The sequence below is a fragment of the Mya arenaria genome, chromosome 6 (genome assembly GCF_026914265.1).
Source record: "Mya arenaria isolate MELC-2E11 chromosome 6, ASM2691426v1".
Classification (NCBI taxonomy): Eukaryota; Metazoa; Mollusca; class Bivalvia; order Myida; family Myidae; genus Mya; species Mya arenaria.
In genome coordinates this window covers 18,473,272-18,496,824 of record NC_069127.1, presented here as the reverse complement: position 1 = coordinate 18,496,824, position 23,553 = coordinate 18,473,272, and positions in this window count along the sequence as shown.

Genomic DNA, 23,553 nt, shown 5'->3' with positions numbered 1-23,553 from the left:
GTTGAACATTACTTCAATATTGCATTTTTATGTAACATATATTTTACAACCCCAATGTTTCCTGTTATGTGCAGCAATGTTTCGCGCGTATCCTGGCAACGTCTTCAGGTGACCTGCTTCACGAGTACGGCTGTAAAGACTCGCAGGTAGAGAAACACATACCGTTATACTGTAATACTCTTGTATATGTGCTCTTGAGTATAAGCCAATGCGTAACTTAAAATGGTTAACACGACTTATGTTCCATTTCTGTATGGCAATTTTAAGTCAGAACTAGAGTAGGTCATCGAAAGCAACCTATATTCACTCGCGGGTCCAGGAGTGGGGTGGTGGGGGTCTGAGGTTGGGGCGCGTGTCAAAGGTTTACAACCCTTAGTTACGGTCTCTCTAACTTCGTTTCCTGGATCCGCCCCTGACATTGATCCAGTGGTGACAAATTCAGGAGACGTTTCCAAATGGCCGGCCGTTTTGTTGATACTTAAATAGTTGACATGCTTTGTAAATGGCTTTGAGGGCATGCGGGAAACAAGGAAACTAGAATACAATCAATAAATGGTAAAAGGTTACATAATTGTTATTTCCACTGGTTACAGCTATGTGGTGCAAGTTCGGTGAATGGTAGGAGAGAGACACCAACGTCCATGACATCCCGCCAGACACAGACTGGTTTCCCACTGTGCGAACGATGCTGCTTTGGGACAATATGCAACATAAACATGTGTGGCCAAGCTCCAAGTACGGTTGTTGTTTGAGTTCTTCATTGCACAAGCTGCACTCTTGTCAAAGCCTGTTGTCCACGTTCATAGTTCATTGGTCTAAGCAAAAACTTCTTTAAGCTGCTTATCGTAAATCTATCTTTGACCAAGGTAGGCCAAACGCAAAAAGAATGTTTACTTAAAAGTACGAAAATTATTTTTTAAAACTGCTCAAATAAATGTTATCCATTTAGACGGAATACCATAAAAGTTTTGAAAACGTCTTTTTTTGTCAGAATCAAACTCTTTTAAATCTGGCATATACATGAATACTGTATTACAGAAGTTTTTAAAGCTGTTCGATCCCGCGAAGGATGTGGGTCTACATCCGGACTGATTTGCTATCCATTTGCCATTGCATTTATGACGATGCATCGATTTCACGTGGGCAATACAATGTTTGTATATGGCAGTAAATCCATTAAACAATGCCAATAAAGTTAATGAACATGTTTAATGAGATTTAATTACTTTTTCATCTTTTAGACATTTCGGTTAGCGGTGGTCCCACCTGTTACTCCTGCTCAAATCATACCACAAAGGATTCCTGCACGGACATACAACACTGCCCGGCTGGACAGGTACTCGGACGTTTTAATTGTTTATGAGAAGCAACCTCCATGAGCTTCATAGCATAGTATCAAAACTAGCTGCCGGCAATAGGTTTATCTCATAGAAGGAAGAATGCAAAAACATAAGTAATCCTGGTTGTATTCACATGGCATGCAGAGCAATATAAATCCGTTACAATTGGAGCTATCCTCAACTGCATTATTGCTCGTGTAGATTATAGTCTGCTTAAATCCGGTACCTAACATTAAAGAAACACAAGTGCTTAAACATCTTAAAACACACGAAATGTTCCGTTGCTCGACAATTGAGGTTACACGATTTAAATCAAAGGCGTATATTACGATTTTTAGGTTTGCCAACTTGTCCCCAAAATCTCCATTGCAACCCATACATATCACTTCGAGTCGTCCTGTGCCGTGCATGCGGTAAGTCAGCTTACTTATTGCAGTCTTCGTATATTTTGTAACTCCTCGAAATGTCCCCAATAAGACAACGAAAAAACACACCAGAAGTCGTCTTAGCAGTGTGTGTATACCAAGTGATGGATTACGTCATAAATGCTTAAAACATAAATAACTTCACTTTTTATCACCATGTTAATTGAACATGACACAGTATACGCCGCTTACATAGCCCATCCTTCGGTCTTTTACTACAGTTTGATTCAGGATTTAATTTCTAAAAAACACTTTGACAAACCATTTCGAATAAACGGCACTGTCAAAACATTATTTTGGAAACAGGTTTAACGAAGTGTTTGAGAAAACTGATCACCCCATCAATGTTCCGGTCATTAAACGAAGGCGCGGCTCTTTAAGCGGTATAGATCTTGTTTCATTTCAAATGGTGAAGGAAAAGAAAAGTTAACTTTGTTTTAAATCATTATTCTTAGCAAACAGGCGCATTCCGATGTAGCATTTGTGACTTAATTTATCACGAAGTATACCCACACTTAGGTTCACTGTTAAATATACGTCAAACCTTAACCATGTATGTATTTTATCTTTAACACGGACCGTAAACACGGGGTCATTGGGATATATTCATGTACATGGAACTCATAAAAGCAATAAAGTTTGCACCAAATGAGGCGGATCAGTGGTCTAGTGGTAACACACTTGACTATCAATCAAGGGGTCGAAGGTTCGATTCCCGTCGCATCACTATAAATCCTGATCGTCTTTCGGGAGGGACGTTAAATGGGGTCCCGTGTGACAGTGCTATACACTGGTGCACGTAAAAGAACCAGGGAAGCTCTAACCAGGGCTACATTTTGTCTGTGCACTATGCTCCAAAAACCTAAAATGACTAACAATCTTAACGGAGCACTCGCCGAATGGGCAAGGCCCAAGTGCGAGTATAAAGAAGCTTACACACCACCACCACCACCACCACCACCACTACCACCACCACCAACATCACACCAAATGACATAAACATTCTTACATGTGTATGGAACAGAGTGTCCTCGCAGTCCTCACACCCATGCCTAACTGGTGAACGTCAGTAGTAATGATGTGCTACTACCAATCATTATAGATATTGTGACCAAAATGCAATCATAAATTACATGAACACATTAATTGACTTAGCTGCGATTCTAAATACCCCTATAGGCATATAGAGACTGAACCAAATGAAAAATACAAAGTTAGCACCTTAAACCTTCACTTGCCCCCTAAAAACAAACATCCCCTTAGAGGGAACATTTAAATATATATTAGCATAAATACCTATTGTGCCTGAGCGACATCTTGCAATGTTACAATCATGTAAAAAATGTTTTACTCCCTGGCGCATTTTCCCCCTTATTCCATAAGACATGTTATTATTTTGTAAATTCCTGGCGCATTTCCCCCTGCTCCATAACATATGTAATTGTTTTGTAAATTTCTGGCGCATTTTCCCCTGTTCCATAACACATGTAATTATTTTGTAAATTCCTGGCGCATTTTCCCCTGTTCCATAACACATGAAATTATTTTGTAAATTCCTGGCGCATTTTCCCCTGTCCCATAACACATGTAATTATTTTGTAAATTCCTGCCGCATTTTCCCCTGTTCCATAACACATGTATTTATTTTGTAAATTCCTAGCGCATTTTCCCCTGTTCCATAACACATGTAATTATTTTAGAAATTCCTGGCGCATTTTCCCCTGTTCTTGACACATGTAATTATTTTGTAAATTCCTGGCGCATTTTCCCCTGTTCCATAACACATGTTATTATTTTGTAAATTTCTGGCGTATTTCCCCCTGTTCCATAACACATGTAATTATTTTGTAAATTTCTGGCGCATTTTCCCCTGTTCCATAACACGTGTAATTATTTTGTAAATTCCTGGCGCATTTTCCCCTGTTCCATAACACATGTAATTATTTTGTAAATTCCTGGCGCATTTTCCCCTGTTCCATAACACATGCAATTATGTTGTAACTCCCCCTTCCTGTTATATAACACATGCAATTAAGTTGTAACTCCCTGGCACATTTCCTGTTATTATTTAACACACGTTGTGTGGATGTTTTTCTCTTAAGCATTCCCTTGTATATATATATATATATGCAATTTTGTTGGAACTCCTTGATGCATTTCCCCTTGTTGTTATTAAACACATGTAGTTTGGTTGTATTTCCTTTTAGCTTTACCCCTGTTAAATAATATCTGTAATTTGGTTGTTACCCTTAGATGCATTTGGTTTACCAACAACAGCAAATTACAAGTCTTACTTGACCTACTTTAATACAGGACTGTGAAGCTAAAGTTGCTGCCTTAACGCAGGGAATACTGGGCAGAAAAAGAGGTAATTAAAAATCAGAACTATCTAAATTTGCTTGTATGGCTGCTAGATAAATCAACATCTGTTATCATTTCTCCCGATTGAATCACAAAGGTTAATGTAGATAAATATACATTTGTTAGTGTCCCGCGCTTTATTCCAGACATGCCTTGTTCTATGCGATGTTGTAACACAACCCTGTGTAACCAGCTATCATGCGGTCAAGTGACAACACCAGGTATGAGCATTTTATCATTCACTTATCACGTCGATATTTAACTATAGACGTATTGGTACCCGAGTTGACATACTTATACAAGTACATTTAAAATTAAATGCTTTGGAAATTGAAATTTAGTTTTGATAGTTGACATAAAATAATTATGAAATTCATGATGGTATAGGCACTCGCTCATATTTTGTAAAATGCACTTTTAATGAAAAAAAAAGTTTGTAAAAACTAAGACACTGACGGATGGAACCCTTAAAAAATGTTGAAATATGCTCAAATATTGTCTTTAAAGTGAACGGTTTTGAATAGCGTTAGTAACGCGATTTAACAAAACACCAACAAGGGTAAATTAACCATCGTTTAGGAGTCCTTCTGTGCGAGCGGTTTAATGGCATTTTCTATTTGTTCTTTACGGTATAGGCGTGGATTAGCTTCCAATTACAGTCAGTACTTTTATTTTATTGATTTTCTGCAATAACGGTATCAAAGAGTAAAATCAATACAATAGAAGTGCTTTCCAGTGCATTGCCGGGAAAAAATGTTGGCCATAAACATAAAGCCCCTTTAAATGATAGTGAAGTCACAGTAATGTCCTTTGAAATGTGAGAGTAATTTTCCCTTGTAAAATTAAAGAATATTGTTTCGTTGGAAATACAAGGTCTCTATCTCTATATTACAGCTGGTAAAAACATATAACGCAAGAACAAACTGATAAGTTGTGCGTCGGGTTTACCTTATCATTTTTCCGAAATGCAAACAATAACTTTTTTGCGCCCGCCCCTTGAAATTTGTCGAAACTGACTATTTTGTTCGTAGTATATTTTTGAAAAGTCATCAAAATAGATGTTAAAATATAATTTCACTATTTTGATCAAAATTATTAATGTCTTTTTGTAAAAAAATAAATACGCTGTTTTGAAGTGGTAAATCTTCAAATGAACCGGCAAATTTCACCATCCTGTGGAAACGGAAGTCAATTACTTGAGGCGCAATTTCACCAATTCGGAATAGGACATTGTCATGACACTACACTCTGCCACACTTGCAGTTAATAATAAAAGGGCTGATGACCCTGCATATTTTTTGCATGTTTTGGTTTGAACACTGTCCAATAGAGCACTTGGTAGAGCAATTCCCCTAGGGTTCTTCTTTGCAAACAGTGCCATTACCTTGGCAATGTCGATCTTACCATCTCTGTGAATACTCAAGAGGCACATTGAGGAAATTTATCTTGCCCCATGTGGCCCTCAATTATGACTTCACTTAAGTCAGTGCACTTACACTTCTTTCACATTCACAGGAGGTTACTGGAAACACACTACAAACTGTCTGCACTGTGTGGATGTTGGGGTACATTTTCAGACTTTCTTGTAGAGTTTCAGTAGGAAATTCCACATTTTTCCACTTCTGTTGCCAGCTATGCAGTTCTGAACCCAGAGACTGTGGTGAATGCATGTCTTCCTGGAACCAGTTCAAGTCAGCAGCATTTGCCGGATTGGCACAATCAACATCAGAAACATTTTCATAGTTGAATCTAACACTTTACAATCTTTCTATTATTTTATGATCTATCGTTTAATATCTATTAATATTTTATTGTTTTCAACCAGTCCTCGACAGTTATTGCTTTTGTTAGTCTTAATCAATTTTCTGTGTTTGCGTACCAGTAGCGTTGACTGAAAACACTTTTGTTATGTTCTTTATTATATGTACCACTGATGAGCGATATATTCCAAATGCGCTGGGACTGATTTCTTCTTTCCAAAAGCCTTTTTAGTAATTTTTGCTATTCAATTATTATAATAAACATGCAAGGAAACCTTTAGAGGATTGATATAGCTGAGGCATCGTGTGACCACAACCACTACCCGGATGAACTGGAACGAGGTGATTGCAAATAGGAACCCAGTTTATCACTGCGGAGGTAGTGGCCCTCTTCTCGCCAGACATAATCCTGGGAAATCACTTCAACAATATCTGAGAGAAAATCGAAAAAAATCTCCAGTGCATCTTGTCTCTCTACCCAACGTGTGGGACAAAGCTTCTGTAAAATTTACACATATTTAATTAAATATATTTCAAAATATACAAAAAGTGGTGCTAGTTAGATTATAACAGATATGGTAATATGCAACCATTGCTTTGCTTCAACAGCAGCTTTATGACATGGCTTTTCTTTGCAAAGTATACCTGTTTACCTCTTTCATTAGGTGTGCACATACTTTATTTTCATATCCATCGAGTAATTTGCATGGGTCTTTTTTGTAGTACATGTATGATTCTTATGAGCACTGGCGATGTTCTTTCAACACCGAATCTCTATGTTCAACTCTAAATTCCAATAGAGCCTTAAAATTTCCGAAGTTGCTGTCAGCCTCATTTAGGTACTTAGAATCATTACGAATACCACGTAATGCATTATTATGGAGGGCACAAAATAACACTGTCTTAGCTACAGACTGTAGGCTGTAGCACTTCAACTTTTCCCCCTTCTATCGCCTTCAGGGTGGTATCCACATGCTTGACGACTGTCATTTTCTTCGACATAGAGGCTATAAACAGTTCAGCTCGAACCTTACTGTACATATGTGCATGATGCACAGTTTTCCTATCTGTCTGGTTTCTTTTAGCGTCTGTGAAATGCCCGGTGAAAACTTCCAATGCCAGTATCCCATTTCGAAATGGTTCAGATGCTAACTGACCACGTCGTTTGTTTGCTCTCGGAAACACTACACAGTGTACGCAGTAGACAGCATCTTCGGAAATTCTATGTTCGAGTCCTAGGAATTATGAGAGCCAAGCCCTCTTAAATTACCGTTTCAGTTGGCCACTTTGTGTTTCACTGTCTGTCAAGGAGTCCTGTCGCTTAATGTACGAGCTGACATGTTCGACATCAGCCGCTGTCAATGAGCTTGGAAAAATAGAAAACATTCTTAAAAATGTTTGTACGTAATATACTAGAATAAAACATTTTTGTCATATGATATGTTTCTCTTTGTGACAAATATAATTTAAACATTTTGCTTAACGCTTGTTTGTCCATCCTCAATGTCAACTTAAACAATATTTAATACAAATTTTATGTGTAAAACACTGATTATTACTAGTAATCATATTATATCTGTCGTGTCTCACATTCAAACTTATGGCGTTATCGTTCTATATATGTTTAATTGAATTCATTTTTTGATAATGTAATAAGGAATACGTTTGTCTTCAAATTACTAGATAAATGTGTTGAATCTTGAAACTTGAATCTGTTTGTATATACTACTTCTGACTCCTGAGGAAAAATGGCGTGTAATCAACATTAGTTTTCGACCTCTCAATTAATAAGTGGCATGCTATAGAAGTAGTTTATTCGGTCTTTTAACAATGTTCAGATTACACGTCTTCGTGCCCTGTTTCTTTCCAATAGTCGGCTGGTGCAGTAGCATTTATATTTACCTTATGACAACTTCTCTGAGTATGTAACAATGTATAAACTATAATGGTGTGACATTCTGAAAACAACAACACAAAAAATAAGTGTTCTTTCAATTTCAAACGCGCTGTAAAATTACTGCTATTGCAATTTGACTCCATGCTGTACATGTATGGTGAATGATATAATGCTTACAAAACCTGCAAAATGTGTTTGACGTAAACATGTGAAGGTAATTAATTTATACAACTTTTCACTCGTCGTCAAAATACGTTTTTTAAAGATCGCATTATGCCTCTTCGTTTTATCTTTGAAATCGAAAGAATTTTTTTAAATATTTGTTCGCTTGCTCGCACCATTCTTTCCCCTGAAAATCGGTAGAACAGACTATTAATTTGGTGTTACTTCATATAGAAAATTGATCTTAACGTAGTGATTCCCTTTATCATCTGTCACTGTATAAAGCTAGCTCGTCCGTTTCGAGTAATAGTGAAAACTGTTCTATAGGCTCAATAACTCTTAAAACGTTGACATTAGGAACGATGTGTGTTTTTCCTCACCTAGCTGTATAATGAGGTGGTAGATTTCCCCCTTATTATAAGATGTTATGCTCACTTCAGTTGCTGATCCCTGCTCATCCAATCCCTGTCAGAGAGGCACATGCACCAGTTCGAATGGGGACTTTGAATGCCAGTGTCCATCAGGGTATTCTGGGAAGACGTGTGATATGGGTAACACGTGTTTAGAATTCAAATTTTGCTGAAATGTCTTGACTTTAATCGTTAGATTATAAGCAAGCTATCTTATCCATTAATATGTATACTATATGAACTACAACTGATATCTATAATATGCAAGAGTTGGCTAGTCCATAGGTGTTAGTATCAGACAAGTTTGTGATATAATTATATACCAAAATAAAAATGGTTTCGAATGCACCTTTACCCATTTAGCTAATCCTACTGAGTTTGATAAGCAGTTACACGTACTAAATATGGGAGTCTTTAGTTTACATAATCTTACCCAGTGCCATTAAACCGGGTTTATGTTTTAACTGTTTGCTACTGAGCTTGTTTCTGTAGCTTTTCGCATAAATATTGATATTTACAGCAATTTTGTGAGTGCCGTGTGAAAGCTGTAATAAGTCGCCACGCATTTACATTTAAATTATCATAATTTCTAGTTTTACAGAGAAGGAGAACGGTTGTCTTAAATTTACATAATCTTACCCAGTGCCATTTAATCGGGTTTATGTTTTTGCTACTGAGCTTGTTTATGTAGCTTTTCGCATAAATATGTATACAAACACTTTTCCAAACCTCTGACTGATAATGCAACCTTTGGGCAAGTATGGCAGTTGTCTGCAAAATGGATAAAAAAAACCCGGACGGATAGCCTCGGTTGCACTTTGAAGAATAAAAAAACAAGAGGCCCATGAGGGCCTATGCTTTACTGGCATGGCTTTTGTGGTCATTTTCAATCCAGAGCATATATATAAGGGTAAAAGGCAAGAAATATATAGTTCATTTCTTGTGTTTGGGTTGGCTGAGAACGTTGCACGTTCAGCATCAGAGGACAGAAAGCGTTGTAAGCCGATTAGTTTCATGACCTATTTTAATATACGCCAAGTAAAGGTCATCTGAGCAAAAAAATATTTGCTTTCAAAACTGTACTCATGGTCAAAATTTAACTGCTGTAGCTTCAAAATTAAAAAAGTAGGTGAAAAAGTCTCATTCAAGGTCATCCGAGGACAACATTGATAGTTGTTTGAAAAACTGTACACACGGTACAATTTTGTTACATAAGCTTCAAAAATAAAAAAGTAGGTCAAGAGGTCACAAACAAGGTCATCCAAGTACAATAAAATAGTTGTTTACAAAACAGTACACATGGTCAAAATTTCATTGCTGTAGCTTTCAAAATAAGAAAGTAGGTCAAAAGGTCACAGTCAATGTCATCTGAGGACAACATTGATGCTCGTTTGCAAAACTTCTCACGGTCTAAATATCATTGTTGTACCTTCAAAAATAAGAAATTAGGTTAAAAGGTCACAGTCAAGGTCTACCGAGGATAACATTGATGCTGGTTTGCAAAACTGTACACATGGTCCAAATTTCATTGTTGTAGCTTAAAAAATAAAAAAAGTAGGTCAAAAGCTCAAAGTCATTGTCATACGACGACAACATTGATGCTCATTTTCAGAATTGTACTCATGGTCCAAATTTCTTTGCTGTAGCTTTTAAAAGATAGTAGGTCAAAAGGGGTGGGGCCAGCTTTGGTCCCAGGGGCATTATTTCAACTGTTTTGCTAAACGGTCATCATATGATGCTCCACAACAAATATCAAGGGTATGAGCCTTTTGATTTGAAACAAGAAGATTTTGAAAATATTTCTTAAATAATAAACTTGTGCCCTGGGGCAGTGCCAGTTTTGACCCCAGGGGTATGATTTGAACAACCATGGTAGCGGACCACTTAATTATGCCTTATTCAAAATAGCTAGGGTCTGTCTAGCTGTTTTAGACTAATAGATTGATTTAAGTACACAGAACCTGTGAACCCAGGGGCGTGGCCAGTAATGACCACAGGGGCATATTTTAAACAAACATTTACAAGCAATTGGGTTAAAATGGATGCGCGAACGACTGACAGTTCTGGTCTTTGGCCCATAGAGCTAAAAATGACCTTTGGCCAATAAAGCTAAAAATCAACCAACCCCTTTAAACTGTAATTTTGATCTCTTTCAACAAGGGCAATGGAGACTATGACACAATACCAACTGCACAACCAAAGAACAGGTTGTCTCCCTTTAAACATAGACTTTGCTTTACATGTTGACTTTGCTAAAAAGAACATTTTTTAATACTTTCATGTTACTACTTTCATATGGGCCATACTCTAGGCATGCATGGGCGGTTTTCGAAAGGAACCGAGCTCTGATGGATATCTTAATAGTGTACAAGTTTCATCGAGATACAATCAAAATTAAAGACTGTGCCGTGTTCACAAGCATTTGTTTACAGACGCACTGAAGCACGGACGCACATACGACGTACACGTATCCATCGCATAAGCTCTTCTGGCCTTTGGCCAGTAGAGCTAAAATCAATGCCCAAATTCCAGTAAATCTGTGGGTTTTAATTACAGGACCGTTGCCTATGGATTGTAAAGACATAATCAATCACCCACATCTGTTCACAAATCGAGGTGATGGTGCGTACACAATAATGTTGCCAAGGTCACACACTGTGCTGCGAGTCTTCTGCAACATGACGCACGATTCGGGAGGCTGGACCGTAAGTGTTAGAGTGCTTCGTATTTTTTACTATGATAAGACCGTCTTATACATTTTACCAAAATGGAAATTATGTAGTTTAGTGCTGATAATATTTTAGTAGACTCAGATTTTACGGAAATATTTTTACTATGTACCAAAGACGATACCAGATCCGTGCATTCATTTACATCTCCATTTGATGAGTCTGGTTGCCATTTCCGTATTGCGAGAAAATAAATTATGTAACGACTATATGCGTTAATACAAAAAGCCAATGCACGTAAGCCATAAAGGACGTTGACACGCGATGCTCGTCGTTTTGCCTCATCCTTAGAACTACTTATCATTTCAGGCATTTCAACGCCGCGTCACGAACAGTCCAGATTTCAACAGAAACCTGGCAGAGTACAAAAAGGGCTTTGGGGACATAAATTCCAATTTCTGGATGGGTAGTGTTTTTTGTTATATTTTGTTTTTTATTTCTGCAGCTTTTCAGTGCTTGAATGTAAACAACGTTTAAATAAATCTCATTGAAAACTATAACATATACTTGCTCAGCTTAGATAAGATTTAAATGTTTGAAACAAATATTCATTTTTTCTATGTTCTTGTAGACAATTCCGCTTTCTTCAGGTTTGGAGAACTTGAAGGAAATCGTAGATTTAGGACCTACTTATGGAAAATTCAACGGAGTTGTCGTTGGTGCTAACGATAGCTCCTTGCACGAACAATGTACCTTTACATTGCGAATCATCTCTCTAAGTGGTGCTCCATCATTTACAATCGAGACGGAGGCTAATGCGACTTTTTCATGTAAGAATTTTTTGTTGTGTTTTTTTTATATTCTTTATAACGTTTCTATTGATCTCTAGATAGCGATTATAGTTTAAATTCATATATTTTACAACGATTGTGAAACAAGTTATTTCAACATTATATTAATCACTCACGTTGGTACGATTTTACGCGAGAATGTGGTCTTGTGTTGTCTGGGAAACCGGAGTACCCGGAAGAAACCCATTTGTCCGACTTGGTGACCACAAACCACATGCGTCTAAGCCGGAAACAAATCCAGGTTACCTAGATAAGAAGCGAGTGCGCTAACCACTTCGGATGGAACATCTACACAGTATTCATATCTGAGATTATAATTACATGTCATAAAAGCTACAAGGTTTTAAACATATTCTGGTGAGATACAAAATAGACACGTAAGTTTAACTGGCAATGTATTTTACCCTCCTCAACTGTAATGTTGGCAATTGAACTATATGAAGAAGATTATCGTAAGCTGATGTGAAATCATTGTAATGAGTAATTACATTCTGTACTGCAAGGTACACGTTGATATCCCACGTATGTCACTTTAAGATGACATTTAAGTTATTTTAGTTGTATCATGACGTGATTGTCAGTTCTATATCAATTAGGCTGATGTTCGTATGGTACAATGTAAGTGTCTCTTCGCAATCTTTCATACAATATCAGCTTTATATGCGTATCGATGAAATTATTCGACCTACTTGCAGGTCATTTTACAAGTCGAGTGCTTAACGCAATATGGTTGCAACGCCTACTATGTTTATATCGAGTTACAACGTATAAACAACGTATCGACATTCTCTGAAAGTACATGAAAGTGTATTTTATTTAATTTTCAATTGTATTTTAATTTCTATTACTTATTTAATATTTCGATAAATGTTGTCAGTACATGAGCATGCTCTTGTGTTGTGGCACAGGTAAGTAAGGTTGACTGTCAGAAGGTAGGGTAGCAATTTTTAATCAAAGTTATGACATATAAAATACCCATACCATTTTACAGGTACAGGCAGCATAATCCCGGTGGAAAATGGGCAGGTAGAGTCAGCGTATTTTTCCCCAAATGTCGCCACATTTGCCACGTACGACCGGGACACTACTGACCGCTGCGCGGCGAATCTAGGAGGAGGATGGTGGTACTATGGTTGTGTCCCGTCTCACGGCTCATTACCAACCAACACATATAACAACTCTATAAACTGCGGATCACATTTCTACCCTGGCGGACAATTACCTCCAGATGAAGATGCTCACTGTGCCCCATTGAATCTATATTCTGACCGTCCATCGCAAGCATTTGATCAGTTTTCAATGACTTACATTGATATGATGATTCGACGAAATAATTAGTTGACAAAGGAAATATATGCAGCCTGAATATTCGCAAAAATCATGCAGTACGCTGCACACATGGTGAAAAACAAACTATAATTATATTAAGTCGGTTGATTAACATAGATAAAATAAAAATAAAAGTTATTGTAGGTCACATGCAGGCTAATGTATTTATTTGTCTGTAGTATTTCTTTTTCTGTAATCTGTGGATTTTTATTGAAGATCTTTTGGACAACTATAATTCTTTTCGATAACGCTTGTTTTGGTGATATGTTTATTGATGAAATTAAAGCAGTACAAGATACGTTAGTATTTATTGTTTATAATAACAGCAACAATATAACAGCAACAAGAAATGATTAACAACGTCAAGGGTGTCTTTCTTGCATGTTTTAAGCAAATTTGATTTCATGCGGCTCGACTACATATATGTTCACTAGTTTAACAAATCAATTCCTCCGACGGACTCCATTTTGTATCGTTGCTGCTGACGCCGTGTTGTGAAACTCTGGTGTTACCGGCGCGTTTAACCGGAAGATGTCTCATTATGGATTTTTTTTGCGCACTGCGCCGATTATGTCAAGTTAAGTTAAGTCATGTTTAGATGTTTCGAGATGCACCTATCTTACACGAGCGGCTATGGAAGATGCTTTTTCTCCCACCTCAGTTAAACAAAATTAGGTAAAAATGTATTTTTTTTGCTGGAACTCTTTTGTGCTTAGTGAAAATATTTGCGTATGGATATGCGATAATGCGTGGTTGTCATGGATATTCGCGCAGTGATTCCGATTATATAAATAGTCAAATATGCCTTTAAATAGTCCTAAGAAGAGTGAAGCATTATTTCTTGAATGGTGCGTGAAAACTGTTTTATGGTGACATTCGAAGCGAGAAATTAACTAGCGTTCCAAATATAGCCACAAGACAAGGTTTCCATGATGCTTCAGACGACAGTCTTCAACAAGGGAGGTAATCACAATATGGTGACCATAAAAATGGAGTTCCATACGGGCATTTTATCTTCGCCCGTGGGCAAGATAAGAATATCTAGCATGGTTAAATTATTGGATCTACTTATCTGAGGTGGGAGAAAAAACTATCTATATGCTGAGCAAAGTGTTGAAAGGAAAATCAAATGACTCCAAATCGGATGTTACAGGCTGTATTTTATTAAATGAATGCGCTGAATGCGTTGAAAGGCTGTATGCCTGACAAGCGTGATTTTATCTTTTTTATAATTCTATTCACAGGAGAAAAAATCGAATCCAAAAACATTTTGCCTGGCCTAAAACTGTTATTGATAATGCTTGCCATAACCTATTAATAGATAATGTTAATTGACTATTTTTGAAGCCGTTTAGCTAGTTTCATAACAGTAACCGATAAGCATTATATGTAATAGAATATATGATCATTGCTTTCATCTGGCAAGTTAAAAAGATCCGGATGTTAATACGGAGCAAGGAGTGCTTGTGATAACGTATCAATATTTAATAAAAGTTGAATGAAAAGGGAGAAACACGTGCTGACTTTGCATCTCTTTTGCAAAAATTGTTAGTTTCTAGTGTAAATATTTGAAAAGACCGTTACCTGTAGAAGTCTGTAAATTGGTTGTTTGTAGCCCAATAACTTCATGGCCATAGGGGTATGTACTTTTATCTTTCTATTTGTTATATACTATTATCTATTCCCCTCGGATCCTCATCAATATTAACTTAAGATTCTTCGGCTTGCTTTCAAATTCACACTAACGTTGCAATATCACGAAAGTATACTCCTACAAATAATATCTGGAAAGCAATCTAAATATTGCAAAAATATTCAGTTTCAACGTAAAATTGACATCCTAATATGCCATAATGGGTTCGTGTTTCTATGTGCATATAAACCTCCTGACTGTACCTGGACTCAATACGAATGTGAGAAACAGTGAAGTGACTTTTCCACTGTTTCCTAAATATTTCAGCGACTAAATAACTACATGACAGTGGTATGTATCCAATTATAATATTTCTTAATATTATGAGAAATACGTAGTGATTTCAAAGCCACCGGTTCAGCTTCAGTATCGCTAATCGAAATCTGGTATCGCAATATCTACTTTTTGAGATAGCATGTTAAAGACATTAATGCGCAGAATTACACAAATGGATTGGGTATTACGGTTTAAAATATTGCGAATCACTTAATTTAAGGTTTCGTGTAAAGGCCATTCATATTTTGTTTGTCAGAGTGGAAATAACCTGCCAACATCCTTTTTTATGGTAAACGGGGGCATCCTATCTATTTTAGGCTTATATTTTCCTATCAGCTAGTGTTGTTTTACTATTGATGAAGACGTATTTAACTTAAAAGTTTGCATTGTTCAGTATAAGGATGAACTCTTATTTTAACGTTTGTCGTATTTCTCTGATAGATATATTCATTTCGACAACAGGTGCTTAACATGAACAATCAAAACATGTACAGTAAATATACAAAACGTCACATACATGCGTATCTTTATGAGCTATGATATAAACACCAGCCCAAAGAATGACACCAAAAAAGTCCCGGAGAACGCTTATTTTCAGTATTAGGCGCATACTAACATTTTATCATTCGACTGGGCAGGATGAAGGTCTAAGTGGAGGCTCTGGGTCACCCTTTGGGGTGATACATTTTAGACATATCAATTCGACATACACACAGCCTGGTTGGAACCCCATATAACTGAGAATGACCCCTATTTTTTATCTTCTCTTGATGGTTAAACGTTTAAACGTCATTCTTGTTGTTACACAACAATTCTTGGGCATTCTTTGAATTATTTATATTTAAAAAATCACTTACACAAATATAAACACCAAAACAAAGTTACACTGCATACATAAATGTAAACATCACAAACAAATCATACCCTCATCAAAATTGCCTTACCGTTAATTGATGGGAGTATCGCTTTAATTAGGGTAGAGTTATGATCTTCCGGTGGTATTTGAGCAATTGAAAGGTCCAACTTCCATTTATTAAACACGTGTTTCAATAAACTGTCCTACAATAGAAATGTAATGACTTATATGTAAAATGAGAGTACATAAACTGTTGATACACCGAGAAGAGGTACAGGAAAAATAAGGACACCTGTAAGATCTTCCACTCTATGCTCGGCATCTTCCCAGAACTCCTCGTACATATATTCCACGGTCATTTCACAGTTGTCTCCCATGATACTTAGTAATAACTTTGCATGAATGCAATATCTTTTTTGTGTGTGCTATATTACGATTACATCGCATTGTTATTACGCTGCGCATGTGAAAGAATAATGTTACACTTTATAATTTTTTTCCACCCGATGCAGAGCATACTCAACTACACTTGCGATATAGAAATGTGGTATAAGTTATGACGCTGACAATATCCAACACAAATGCATAATTTACTTATCATCTTAAGTACTTACATTGTTAAAATAGCTATAAATACAAAGAGAGATATATTCATTCGAATTCAATGGTTAATGCGGTGTATCACAAAATGATTACACATACATAAACGGCATATTCCAAAGAATGTTGTCCAGGCAACGTTTTTCAACAAGAGTACACGTGTAAACAAAACCGTTAGAACGTTCATCTGCTTACATATAGAAACGATAAATACAGTAGTGGCAAGTTTGGGTGCGTCTTAAGGTATTCCGTTATATTATGTCTAAGGTAAACTAATTCGGAGGGCACACGGATAGTGCTTTCAAGATGTTGTTAGGATCCCTAACCATTGAAGTACTTGAGGTTTAACTAGTAGTTTATTATTATCTGTTTTGTTGTGAGGTTTCCTCAAGTTAATGCATACTTTGATAAGATTTACCTTTTAGGTTTTTACTTAATTCAGGATTGTTGGGATAAGAGTGAGGTTTGTGCACGTAAACTGGTTTAAACCCCAAGTAAATTTACATATTACTGACGGTTCCAAGGCGGCACCTAATTCTCCTTGATAAACACACCCAGTTTCTTATGTAGTATATATGCACTGTGTTGTTTGTGCTGTTGTTCCATGTTTCTTGTTTGTGATTTTTGTTCTATGTCTTTGGCGTTTACTTTGTGCCATTGAACAGGGTTTGTGTTTAAACTCTTTGCTACTGACCTTGTTTCTGTAGTTGTTCATATAAATGTGTTTAAGGAATTTTGGAAATAATGTTATAGATTATAAGAGTGTATTTTTCATTTTCAGTTTCTGCTGTTACTTCAACCAAAGCAACACAGAAAGGAAACAAGCAACACACATTGAACCACAACAACATGAATTTACGTACAGTATAACTGAAGTAGTTTCAAACAAGTAATATAAAAAATTAAATACAAATAATAAAGGATGATCTGCAAAAGTTAACAAAGTACCTAAATTTATCCTGGCATTTCTGAATGACCACATAATTAAATCCACATGAAATATATTTAACGCACTATGTGAGCATTATTCAAATCAGATAACACTTTCTGATTAATTCCCATGAAAGGTTTGAATATAATTTTACCAAAGACCCAAACAAATCAGAGAAGTATGCCAAATAAGAATGTTCCAAAAGAAAAATAATCCTCAGGAACTTTCTCAAATTCTATTAGAACCATTTTTATTAAAATACCTTCTATACATAAACACAGTTAGAATTCTAGAACAGCAATCTTGGCAAAAAATGCTTAAAATATCAAATCATTTTCCCATAAAACAGTTAGCCTAAACGTCTTTATTATGCTGTCCTTTTATAGTGTAAATTTGCAAATAAACAACAACAACAACAACAACAATTAATTCGCAAGAATGACAATTAATAATGTTTACTTACATACCTTATAATATTGAATTTGTTTGCAATTATATGATTTCTTTACTTGTCCAAAGAGTTAACTAAAAGACGGTTAAATCAAAAGGCTCCTTTACTTAATAGAAGGCATCGCAAGCATATTCCTCGGAATTCTGTTCACACAATGTTTGAAAGGTTTTGATGGAACCCAACGATACATTTCATGCGGTAATCGCCTATTGTTATAAAGAGTATACATTCTATAAGGAATGCAGCAAAGGAACTAGCGCCAATTAAGAGGAATGATCTTAAATCAGATAATATATAAAAAATAGTTTGCATTAATAACACTCACATGTTAATAACTATTGTTTAGTAATATACATGCCTGTAAATCGGAATCATAATTGAATGGACTGTAGAAATGGGGATGAAAGGATAAACGAAGCATTTTAAAGAACCGTGCTGACGCAACCTCGACGCGGTCCAATTTTAGGGTGTTTCACACGGGTCGAAGTCGACAATTTGATCAGCATAAATTGAAAACATATTTTTTTATATGGTTGATACATTGTTTTATTAATAGAAGCATATGTGTATGGTTGTCCTTTTTTTAGATCTTCATTCGTACATCATGTAGCATATTTAAACCTGCACAGCATGGTGTTGATCAGTTTGGAATTAGAGTTGCATCATACTAAAGATTGTGTACAAAGACTGATTATACACACATTTTGTTCAGTTACATCTTGCAGGGAAGGTTAGCAATTATAAAACTGCTAGTTCTCTAACAACATTCGGGACATTAAACAATGCAATCTCACTGGGCGTAACCACGGCACGGATTTATTGGTATCGACGCTCTTATGACCACATGATAGTAAATAAATATTCATTCAATATTACTAACTCACACACTTGAATCATTCTTATCACGTTCTACCTTCTTTCTAGTTCTAAATTGTGTTGGATTCCGTTAAAAAGAACAACATCAAGCCGTATTCCATGAGAGTGTTTTATAATGACAGAAGGCTTATGCATGTATTCATCTATTATTTCGAATATACATAAATAAACCTCTTTCCTCCTGTCTAGCATAAAGTATTGAAAGGAAATTGCATCAATCTGCACTCTTTTATCCGGAAAATGCATAAGATGCAGGACTATCTACGTTTCAAAGATATAAGGAGAACTTATTCTGGTATGGATGTTACTAGATGGGTTATTAACGGCGGTGCAAAGGTTGTGCTTGAAGAAAATATGAACAGACGAGTTTTTCGTCTTCAATTAATGAGCTGTCCAGTTTGCCAACGTGCATTTTGTCTAATTTGCATTTACAAATAATTACATTCTCCTAGTCCTTTAAACATATAACACTTGACGTTCATACTGAATAAGAAGCAAGGTGTTTTGACGTAATTTTATATTTCAAATATTGCGCTCCGATTGGATAAGCGCGACGTTATTTAACAAATGGTGAAGGACGTTACAAATATCTGCTATTCTCTTATACCAACGTATGTTATCAGTTACAGTTTTTGAAGAGCAAATGCTAAATCGCAGAAGATACTGCTATTTTTTAAATCGTTATGAATAATTATTTAAAATGTAAAAATAAGTATTTATCGCATTTTTCTTGTATTTATGCTGTATGAACGCAGTAGTTCAAGCGAGGAAATTACCAAGAAGCGCTAATGCGCGACATGGAATTTGCTCGCGTGCCCTACTGCGTTCAAATTACAGCATAAACGCAAGAAGAAAATGCGATCAATCCTTAAAGGTTATCACTGATTCTTTTTGTAAGTACCTTACTACTTTTCGATTCAAAGGTTTACTTTCAGAAATGTGAATCTAGCGTTGTTTGGTTCTTTCCTATCCTATATTTGTGCTCTTGTAGGCATAATGATTTTGCATGTTAAACTATTGATGACAACTTGTTTTGATTTGAATGAAGCCATGAATTACTGCATGCGATTTTACTGTCATAGAGATTTTTTGTTGGTTTCGAAAAGGCCATAACTCAAGTTGAAAAATAACACGTGGCCAGTCTCTTTGCATGACAACAATATTCTGTAAGAATAGTGTCTTCTGAAAAAAGCGAGGATATGGGGTGATCACCGACAGAACAAGAACGCTAAAAAAAAGATCGTTACAGTTTGTTTACAATTCTTGTAGAAACCAACTTATGAATCCTGCGTATTTCCCCCCAAAAATTGAGGTAAATCAAACTATTTGATCTTAAAAAAGACTTGTTTTTTATGTAAAAGAAGTATATGCATCACTAGCGGATTACAAGGGGTGGGAGTGGCGAACCCCTTAAAATGTTCAAGTGATTTTTATGTCAATATCGGAGAAAACATAAAAAAATAGCAGAATGCTCTCTAACAGATTTAAAATAGCCAAAGATTTCTTGAGGGAGAACTCACGAACCCCCTTACCACATTTATATAGCATTGCTTTGTTCTAGGTTAGGGGAAGAAAGGGGAAGGGGCGCATATCAAAAGTTGCACCCCAGCATAAAAACAGCAATGGAAACAAAGAAATAAGTATACACAATCAATTTTCTTTCCTTCGTATCTCACTTATCCAGTCGATGATTAACCCACATATAATAATTCCGCAATGGAAACAAAGTAATAAGTATACACAACGATTTTTCCTTTCTTCATATCTCACTTATCTAGTTGATATTAACCAACATATAATAATTCCTTAAAAACCAAAATATAGCACGTTTAGTTGTATCACACACACACACACACACACACGCACACACACACACACACACACACACAAAAAAAAACACGCACGCACGTACGCGCACGCGCACGCACGCACGCACGCACGCACGCACGCACGCACGCACACATACAGAGTATCTTATTAATTACGAAATTTTACTTGTTTTATGGATAATCGTTTTCAATTGTTTCCTAGTCAATTCTTCTTCATAACATTTGTATTGTGTTTATCGTTTGTTATGCCGTTGCCTTTAGTGCCTTTGAGTTTATACAAATAAAACTAAAGACTAAAAACAAAAGGACACGTGTAATGATTAATGCGTCTTGAGTGAAAGAAGTCTGTATAAAAGACACCGAACCTGAAGTACAATGTCGTGTTTATCAAATGATCAGAATATATTTCCCACGAAAACTTTCCAATTTTCTTCAATATAAAAGCGCGACACTCCTCGAAAGCTGATTTTGGTGAATATCGTAACATGCAAACACGTTATTATCTATGATACAATTGATGCGTTAGGGCAACAGAGTTAACACGCAACACTAAAACTGTTTGTATATTGGATTTGTTTCCGGATGATCTTAAAATTGGATCATTCCTCTGTCTGGGATATTGATGGTTCACGATGTCTTCACTGTTCCATTTGTACAGTGTTGTATTATTATCGGAGCCTTTTACCACCCAACAAGGACTGCATATCTCTGCATATTTACAATATTCCAGGTTCTATTTAACATGCCACCTGAATGAGCCTCTTGTGAAAGGTCGTTTAGTGGAATGAAACGAATAAAAATCTTCCTGCGAACGACGATGAAAAGCGACCTGTTGTCAACCTTGGCCTATTCCACAGCCACAATTGCATGAACATAACCGTTGACGTGTTTGCGTTGCACAAATCTAGAGCTTTTTCATGATCACGAAAAGTCAAGTGTGTTGTAGAAAGCGACATAATATATATGACATGTGTGTGCATACACATATGTTTAGCGTTAGTTTTGACATCAAATAGCATTAATATTCAGTGGAATTTAATTAATAAAAAATATCAATACTTTATTTTAATGACCTGCCTTCTTTAGCTTAGATACATATAACTCTAATTTAAAGTAAAACATAATGATATTGTCCGCACCGTCGGTGCAGATGCAAGTTATATCACAGCATGTTCACGAGTAACAGCTTACTCTCCATTCTAAGGTGTGTTATATACGGTATATATGGATGTCAATCTTAATACTAATACGTTTAAACGTTATTTGATACTATGTTATATTGCCATTGTCCTGATTACTCGAATCCATTAAGTAACAGATATGACGGTTACTGTATTTAAATACCAGGCTACAGAGTTAATGATTACATTAGCAACGTCTTTAGTTGGAGATTGGACAAGAACGTTATATAGGAATAGGACCACTGACGTAATAAAACAGTTTTTTTTAAAGCACTGATAATGCGGAACGGTTGACTTTATATATACAAAGAGGGGAAACATTTATGTAAGGTATAATACAGTTAAATAGGCTTTTAATTGGTCCAACAAAGAGGCAAGAAAGTAATACCATGAGAACGTAAAAGAAGTTTTGAGTAAATTACAAATATTATCCCTAGAATGTTCCCACTCAACGAAAAAATGTAGCAATTTCAGTTAAGTTTTGAGATATATTAAATTATTTGTTTGTTATTGTTTTCAGTTGCATCAAAGACAAGTCGTTTTTGATTACGTGCAGTAATGAGTACAAACCAGAAACAAGTAACAAAGAACGAGCAGTTTCTGACTGACGTCAGTATATTGATTTCAAACAAAGGAAAGTGATAATCATCTGCATTTGTTTCAGTGTAAGTAATTCATCTTGATATTTGTACTGGTGGGTTTATACACTATAAAGAAACAAAAGGTTGGCGTATATAAATAAACGAGTCTATCAAAAATAAGTTATACCAAAGAAAGTCTTTATTAAAGATTTCGAACCTAATATCTCTAAGTGTCATGACGTGTAATATCATTCTGCGAGAATATATATGTCACAAATAACTCCAAATATTCTTCAATAAAAACAGTGCTGCACTTCTAGAAAGCAGATTTTGGTGAATTTTGTAACAAGCAAAAGCCATATACTTTATTGAAAGATTGACGTGAAATGGTGACGGAGTTATGGCGCAACACCAAAATTGTTTTAATATTTAGTGTGTTTCCGATTGATCCTGGCGATGAACCATTGCTTTGTCCGGGATGATGATGGCCAGTATAAGGGACGTATTGTTTTCCAAGCCTTTTATTGTCCTGTTACACGAACGCTAGACTACCTATCATACATACGTTTGCAATAAGTGTATTTATTCATTGAATGTTAACATACCCTTTGTAACATATACTTTTTGCTGTAGTTTAAACTTTTAGCGAAATAACCAAAATCAATTTTATTGACAAGTTTTATATATAGTTTGAGCATATTTCCCCACATATTAAAACTGAACTTTTCATCATAAATATAATGACCATGGCGGTATATTTAACCGGCTCTGTCCAGATAGTTTGACTTCAAATCACATTTAACGTGCAAATATTCTGATTTTATGTTATGACAGCCTAGGTCATTAGCTTTTAGAAATATGAGAATACCAAATATGCATATGTTTCTTAATGTCAAGATCAAATATCGATAGACACTCGGTGAAATGTTGAAAAATAAACGTGCTTATTTTATACCTTTTATTTCAAAACAGACCAATGAGATGGACATCATACATAGTTGTAAGGATTTGAATACTGAACAAAACCACGGTGGATGACAAGCTGCGTTCTCAACAATTGCCCTTAAAGGGGCTG